Source organism: Neofelis nebulosa, chromosome 2 (genome assembly GCF_028018385.1).
Source record: "Neofelis nebulosa isolate mNeoNeb1 chromosome 2, mNeoNeb1.pri, whole genome shotgun sequence".
NCBI classification, from domain to species: domain Eukaryota; kingdom Metazoa; phylum Chordata; class Mammalia; order Carnivora; family Felidae; genus Neofelis; species Neofelis nebulosa.
In genome coordinates this window covers 8,579,344-8,587,801 of record NC_080783.1, presented here as the reverse complement: position 1 = coordinate 8,587,801, position 8,458 = coordinate 8,579,344, and the positions used below count along the sequence as shown (strand labels likewise).

The 8,458-nt window shown below is 36.2% G+C and overlaps 1 protein-coding gene across 1 annotated transcript in view; it reads left to right on the top strand.

The window, feature by feature from the left end:
• The window catches only part of PSMD1 (proteasome 26S subunit, non-ATPase 1), a 94,870-nt gene that overhangs the window by 54,544 nt on the left and 31,868 nt on the right, over positions 1 to 8,458 (top strand). The window lies entirely within an intron of this gene.

Here is an 8,458-nt window from a genome sequence, read left to right as displayed (position 1 = left end):
CACTGGTGCTTCAAGGAGCCACCAGACAGGTTGAAACATAGCCACAATTCTGTGAGAATAGTCTTCCTTTCTCTCTCTCATTAGCAGCCTGTACCAGGACACAGGCCATGCTCTCCACTGAACCCACCAATCTCGGGAGTAGGGGTGGTAGGCAGGCAGTTGAAAATGTCACAGCCCTCCCTTACAACAATGATTCCTTAAGCTGTCCCCTGGTTGTTGTAAGTTTTTGACTAGATTGCAGAGTTCTATACAGGTTGATTCCGACAGTTTTTGCCAGATTGTTAATGCCAGACAGAGCTGCCTATGACTATCTACTTTTGTCAAGAACAGAAGAATAAGATTTCTTAAAATATCAGTGAAACTCTATAATACAACTTGATGTCATGAAATGGCAATGTCCTTTAATCAAAAGAACTCTTATACCTGGAATTATAGTTGATGATCATAAAAGATCCAAATATTTTTATGTAAAGTTGCTCAGCTCTGCAAGTCTTCAGTAATCCCTGTAATCAGCTATTATAAACAGACTTTTATCATCGGGACACTTATTTAAATATCAGAAATGAATTAAACTTTCTGAGAATTGAGGTACATTTTCATTTTTATAAAATCAAGGAAATACCAATGAAATCTTTAATAATCTACAAGTTAATAGCATCCCACTCATACTGTAGACTTTTCTTGGTTTGGCCATTTTAAGGGCTGGTGGGAATGTACTAATAATATACTATAACTTTTTTAATATTACAGATTTCTCTAGATACAGGGATGCAATTTGATATATTTTTAAAGAAATCCCTCCTTTTTTTAAAGTTTATTTTGAGAGAATGTGAGAACACGAGTGAGGGAGGGGCAGAGAGAGAGAGAGAGAGAGAGAGAATCCCAAGCAAGGGGCTCGAACTCACATATGATGAGATCATGACCTGAGCTGAAACCAACAGTCAGATGCTTAAGCGACTGAGCCACCAGGAACCCCTGAAATTTGATATTTTAAGAACCATGTTTCTTATTATGGTGAAGTAGCAATTTCTCTGTATTTATAAATTTTTTTAATGTTTATTTTTGAGAGAGAGCACACGAGCAGGAGAGGCAGAGAGAGGTGGGGACAGGATCCAAAGCAGGCTCCACACTGTCAGCAGAGAGCCTGATGTGGGACTCAAACTCGTGAACCATGAGATCATGACCTGAGCTGAGGTCAGACACTTAACTGACTGAGCCACCCAGATGCCCTTTTGTATTTATAAATCTTATGAAGCTGCTCTCTTCTCCCTTTTGAGATATTTTTGCCCTACTTTGGTAGCACCTGAAAGAAATCAATCTGTTTGGAAATAAAGCAAAAGCTTATCTAAAACTGTAGCTATTTTTAGTTATCTGAAGTCTAGTAAAATGATTTAAAAATATATGTATATATTAAAGGTAGGACTAAATTTGTAAGGTTTAGGACAGGATCTGTGTAATTTTGTTTTTGTTTTCTTGGTACTTTACATGTAGTAGGTAGATATAAACTGATAAAGTGGAAATCCACACATAGCAGTAGCTTGTGATATGGAAGTTTATGGGATAAAAGTATGCTTGGGAAACAAAACTGCTTCCTTCTTTTTCGGTTATTTTCCTGATAATGCATATTTGATGTATCTTTTTTATATTGTGATGAAAATAAAATTCAAAAAATCTATCTCTCTGCTTTTTATCCTAATGATATTCACTTTTTTATTTTTATAAACCAAAAAGTAAAGGAGAACAAGAAAAGTTGCTACAATTCCCACTACTTTTAGCTCCATTGTTAAAAACAAATGCAGCTAACAAATTTATAATTGAGTAAATACACTTTTAAATTTAACATACCAAAACATAAATATGTGAAAAAAAGCTGTCGTATGTGATACATTTTATGCTAATACAGTGGTTTCCAAACTGTTGAATCCCTTGCTCTCTACCTCCCCCTCTCCAATAAAACAAAATCCACTATTTTCCTGTGACTTGATCACTTCTAGACATTTATTTTTTTAAATATGTTCATGGAGACATAGAGATGAGGTGAGTTTTTATTGCTGATCAGGGATAAGTCATTTAAATACTTTATTATAAATGCTGATCTGAGTCTGAGGAAAGTATATCAAATGACAGGAATTATTTCGTGATGTTATCTGAGAGAATTTTTTAGAAAAGCTAAGAGTTAAGTAGTGTCAGAATTATCTAAAATAACTGAAAGAAAGCCTTATGGGCTACTATTAAAGATTTGGTGTATTTTCTTTTAATTTAATTTCTCCCCATCTCTTGCTTTTCCTCGCCTCTTTTTGTTTCCTTCTTGAAGTTTATTTGTTGAAGAAACAAGGTCATTATTACTGTCAAGTTTCCACAGTATGGGTTTTGCTAATTGCACCCTGCATCCCTGTATGTAAAATAGTGTGGTTTTTAGTCTTCTCTATTTCCTGTAAATTGATAATTGGATATCGGAGCTTGGTTGATCACATTGAGGCTCAGTTTCTCTCCCTCCCTCCCTCTCACTCTCCTCTCCTCTTCTCTCTCTCTCTCTCTCTCTCTCTCTCCCCCCCTCCCTCCCTCCCCCCTCCCCTCCCCCCTTTGGAGGGACAGGGCTGGCAGTACACATAAGGTGTACTTGTTTCCATTTTTATGATATCAGTAGTCATTGATAATTATCCTGAAGTCCATTAATTCATTCCAAGCCTCAAAGTGATGTTGATAATTATTTTACCACTTATTCATTTATTAACTTACTTTAAAATTTTTATATTTATACATACATTCTACATATATTATAATGTTTAGACAAAGATTAATGTGTAGAAATTTTGCTTTCAGCGAATATTTACATTCCAATCATTGCTTAGAAAGATCTTTTGTCCTTTTAGAGCTACTTGCTAAAAATTAAACATAGAATATTCTGGCTTTATTGTACTCTTGAAGGGACTGAATGTCTAAGCTAATTTATTAAAGAATTTATAATTTCTTGTCTTAACACTTAAACCGAAGAATGTGTCAGGATTGGAACTGTTATAGACTGAGAAATTTGACAAGAATTTTTTTATGTTCTTTGAGTTTATAGCCTCACAACCTATTTCAGTCTTTATGGTAATCAACTAGATAAAGCTCTGCATTAAGCTCCCAGTATTTATGTTTGCTGGCAAAATTTTCTCTGAACCTTATGAAACTATTAATATCTTATTCTAAGTATAATACTTTTTTAATAAGAACATCATGAAATAAATGAAGTTTTAAGATACATTTAGAATAAGCTCTTTTGTGTTAGTCAGTTTTCCCTGGAATGTCTTACCCTGGCTGCAGCCAAGGGATGAGTGGGTAAATTCTGTGCCATTAGCTCCTTAAAAACTTGGTGAGGATATCTGGAGGTCAGGACTCTGAATACAACGAGCTTTCTAGGTTTAATATCCAACTCACTTTATATTATTTTGCATGAATATTTGGGCATGAGTTACTACCTTCCCTTTTTTACAAGTAAGAACCCAAACCACAGCTAGAGTAACCAAATTCCTGGTTCTGATCCAAAGACAATTTCTGGTAATGCATTTAGATTTCAGTCATTATAATACGGTATTCTACTCTGTCTGTCATACATCCCACCAACTCTCCCCAGCATAAATAAGGTGGAACAGATACCATATTATGGGTAATGCAGTTAAGGCTCAGAGGGATTTAGTGGTTGCCACTCTGTTATTAATTGGCTGTGCTGGAATTGGAATTCAGGTCTTTCTGATTCCAAACCCATGTTGTTCTCCCTACCACAGCAAAATGAAGGCAAGAGGAAAAGAAGGCAGAGAGATTATTTAAGGAGTCACTGTTACTTCCAGTGAGAGATTATTGAGGCCTGAAACAGGCAGTGGAAACAGAAACAAGATTTAAGGGTTTCACATGACTTGGTGGTAGATAAGATATGGGGAATGAGAGAATAGAATGATTAAAGAAAGATGTGAGTTTCCTGGGTGTGTAAATGAAATGTCATGGGAAGGGAAGCAGTTTACAGGAGGGCTGGCCCTTATTCCTCTTTCTGTATGGAATTCTGTCTGTTGGTTGAGGTGTTTGTCGTATATTTGGTTGAAGACATTGTAGGCACTTTGAAATTCAGGGTACTACTTAGCTTATTTAATCTTTTGGTAGTGAATACAAGGGAGTTTAACAGGGTGTATATTCATTTTATTTATTTATTTTATTTAAATCCAAGTTAACATAGTGTAATAGTAGTTTCAGGAATAGAATTTAGTTATTCATCACTTACGTATAACATCCAGTGCTATTCTCACCAAGGGCCCTCCTTAATGCCCATCACTGATTTAACCCATATCCCCACCCAACACCCCTCCAGCAGCCATCAGTTTTGTTCTGTTTAAGAGTCTCTTATTGTTTGCCTCTCTGTTTTTATCTTATTTTTCCTTCCCTTCCCCTATGTTCATCTGTTTTGTTTCTTATACATTATACATATGTTCATCTGTTTTGTTTCTTATACATTATATATATACATATATAATATGTATATATATAATATATACACCACATCTTCTTTATCCATTTGTAAGTTGATGGACATTTGGGCTCTTACCATAATTCGGCTATTGTTGATAGCACTACTATAAATATTGGTGTGCATGTGCCCCTTCAAATCAGCATTTTTTTTATCCTTTGGATAAATACTTAGTAGTGCAATTACTGGATCTTAGGGTAGTTCTATTTTTTATTTTTTGAGGAACCTCCATACTGTTTTCCAGGGTGGCTGTATTTCCAGTTTGCATTCCCACCAGCAGTGCGAAAGTGTTCCCCTTTCTCCGCATCCTTGCCAACATCTGTTGTTGCCTGAGTTGTTAATTTTAGCCATTCTGACAGGTGTGAGGTAATATCTCATTGTGGTTTTGATTTGTATTTCCCTGATGATGAGTGATGTTGACTATCTTTTCATGTGTCTGTTAGCCATCTGGATGTCTTCTTTCGCAGTGTCTGTTCATGTCTTTTGCCCATTTCTTTACTGGATTACTCATTTTTTGGGTGTTGAGTTTGATAACTTCTTTTTAGATTTTGGATACTAACCCTTTATCTGATATGTCATTTGCAAATATCTTCTCTCATTCCTGTGGTTGCCTTTTAGTTTTGCTGATTGTTTCCTTTGCTGTGCAGAAGCTTTTTATCTTGATGAGGTCCCAGTAGTTCATTTTTGCTTTGTTTCCCTTGCCTCCAGGCGACATGTCTAGTAAGAAATTGCTGTGGCCGAGGTCAGAGAGATTGTTGCCTGTTTTCTTCTGTAGGATTTTAATGGTTTCCTGTCTTATATTTAGGTCTTTCATCCATTTTGAGTTTATTTTTGTGTATGGTGTAAGAAAGTGGTTTAGGTTCATTCTTCTGCATGTTGCTGTCCAGTTTTCCCAACACCATTTGCTGAAGAGGCTGTCTTTTTTCCATTGGATATTCTTTCCTGCTTTGTTGATGATTAATTGGCCATACATATGTGAGTCCATTTCTGGGTTCTCTATTCTATTCCATTGATCTATGTGTCTGTTTTTGTGCCAGTACCATACTGTCTTGATGATTAGAGCTTTGTAATGCAGCGTAAAGTCCAGAATTGTGATGCCTCCAGTTTTGATTTTCCTTTTCAACATTACTTTGGCTATTTGGGGTAACAGAGTGTATATCCTTTTTTTTTTTTTTTTTTTTAATTCTTTTTTAAAGTTTAGTTTTTGAGAGAGAGCAGGGGAAGGGCAAAAGGGAAAGGGGACAGAGGATCTGAAGCAGGCTCCACGCTGACAGCAGAGAGCCCCTTGTGGGGCTTGAACTCACCAACTGTGAGATCATGACTGGAGCCAAAGTCAGACGCTTAACAGGTTGAGCCACCCAGATGCCCCTGTATTCTTAATTCCTTTGTCATTATGTTATTCCTATGGCACTTAACCTAGTGAGAATTATAAATTCACAGTTATACCGAAGGACTACCCTGAGGTTTATGGCCTCAGCAGATTGCCAGTGTGATAGACCCCATGTGCATAGAACAGTGTTTCTGCCTATATACTTATATTGCTGTATTTTTCCTTCTCTAGTGAAGGATTAGAAAAAAGACACCATATTCTTGAAAACATTTGATTTATTAATATGATTTGATGTTGAGGTTGCACAAAATATTAGTAAAGAAACAGTAGTTAATAGCCAGTATGTTGAGAGAAAGGAGTTCATATATGCATGTATGATCAGATGATATAGCAGTGACTTGTGCATATTCCCTTGCATAGTTCCTGCTCTACGGTAAGTTTGTATAGATAATAAAGTTGGCAAGTTGACTGTTGACTACAAGCCCAGAAATTGTACTGAAACAACAAATTAGAATTAGGTACTGGAGCACTTGGGTGGCTCAAATGGTTAAGTGTCCAACTGGCTCGGGTCATGATCTCATGGTTCCTGAGTTTGAGCCCTGCATTGGCCACTGCACTGACAGTGCGGAGCCTGCTTGAGACTCTCTCTTTCTCTCTCTTTCTCTCTCTCTCTCTCTCTCTCTCTCTCCCCCCCCTCCCCACAAATAAATAAATAAACTTTTAAAAAAAGAATTAGGTACCTATTTCAACTGGTGTTTCATTTTTTCAAGCAGGCTTTACCTAGCCCTCTGTGTGGTCTCCCTACTGAGAACTTTAAAGCACAATAAAATTAAGACACTCAATTAGCCCTAATGGGGCAGCACAGGTACTTGTTAACTTTCCCTTTTTTTGATTATGCAGCTAAATTATAAACTTCAGAGGGCAAGGGAACAGGGAAGGTTTTGATTCCCGCCCCCACCCCCACCCCACCCTCTGCCAGAGGTTAATTAACCATTAGGCTTTGAACCTAGTAAAAATACTTACTGTTTAAGTCTGTAACTATAAATTTATCTTGGTTCCTTTTACGTTTTACTAAATAATAAAAATTATTTTGTCTTTAGTATCAAGCACTCTGCTAATAATTTATGGAAAATAAAATATATAGAAAACACAGTATTAGCCCTTGGGATATGTTCAGTCTTGAGTTGGTTTTATTTGTAATTAATTTGGTGACAGAATCCTTGAGTTGGTCAGAGAATTTTAGTATCGAGTTATGGACAGAGCTCTAAGTTCTTAGCCTAATAGGAGTGAAAAATAAAAGTTAAATAAAAGTAAACTATAAGTTGCAGAATGACTCTCCAACAACGTATTGGTGTAATACCACTTTAAGTCTCATAGGAATATTTCTCATTGAAGAAATGTCCTGTAATAATGAACATTGAAAACCTTTGATGTTTGATTCATTAAAAGCTATGAACCAAAGCTAATTGTAAAGTGGGACAGACATTATGGAACTTCTAGTCCCATTCTTCTTTTTTCATACATAGAAAGGAAGCCCAGAATGTTTGGTTCATTGAATCTTGTCTAAATTATCTCAGCTGTTTAGAGGCAAAACAGGAACTGGAACATGGGTTTCTGACTTTATGGCTTCCTTTTATGTAACATATTGTTATTTATGTCACTATGCATTAACTGAAGGTATGTATGTTATTACTGTATTTTTAATTATTTGCTCATTTTGTTTTTTATATTACTCCTGCAAAAAGAAAAGTTATCGGGGCGCCTGGGTGGCTCAGTTGGTTAAGCGTCTGATTTCACCTCAGGTCATGATCTCACGGTTTGTGAGTTCGAGCCCCGTGTCGGGCTCTGTGCTGACAGCTCAGAGCCTGGAGCCTGTTTCAGATTCTGTGTCTCCCTCTCTCTCTCTGACCCTCCCCCATTCATGCTCTGTCTCTCCCTGTCTCAAAAGTAAATAAACGTTAAAAAAAAAAATTTTTTTTTTAAAGTTATCTGTAATTACAAAAAGAAGAAAGTGACTTGCCTAATGTCACATACTAAGAAATTAGCAAAACTAGGACTAGAACCCAGATCTTCTGTTTCCTAGTGCACTGAATCTTTCACAGCCCCAAATTTTTTCTCGATGGTGTTGTCATTAGTATTATTTATAGATTATTCCTAGTAGGAAACTTAGTCAAACTGAGAACATTTTCGAGAAAGAATGATGGACTCTGTTGTAAGCAGTAAATAATCCAACTTTCTCTTGTAGCAAAATTCCACTTTTCTGGATGGTTTTCATCAATTTGCCTCTATTCCATTTGAAATTTGAGTTTGCCACTTACTAGAATTTGAGGCTAGAGGATAGTTCAAACAGAGTTATAGATTTTAATTGGTCTGTAGGTAATTACTGTTTCATTCACAACAAGATCGTCTTTTAAAAGATTTTTATTAAATGTAGTATATGGTAGTGTTTTTTTTAAGTTGTTATTGAATGTAATATCCAAAAATATGCACATAATCAGCCAACAGCTTCATGAATTTTCACAACTGAACAAACACAGTGTATAACACACACCCAGTTCAAGATCATTATCAGCCTCCCATACATTCCCCTTACACTCATTTCTAGTTACTACCCCTATCCTGCTGCCCCC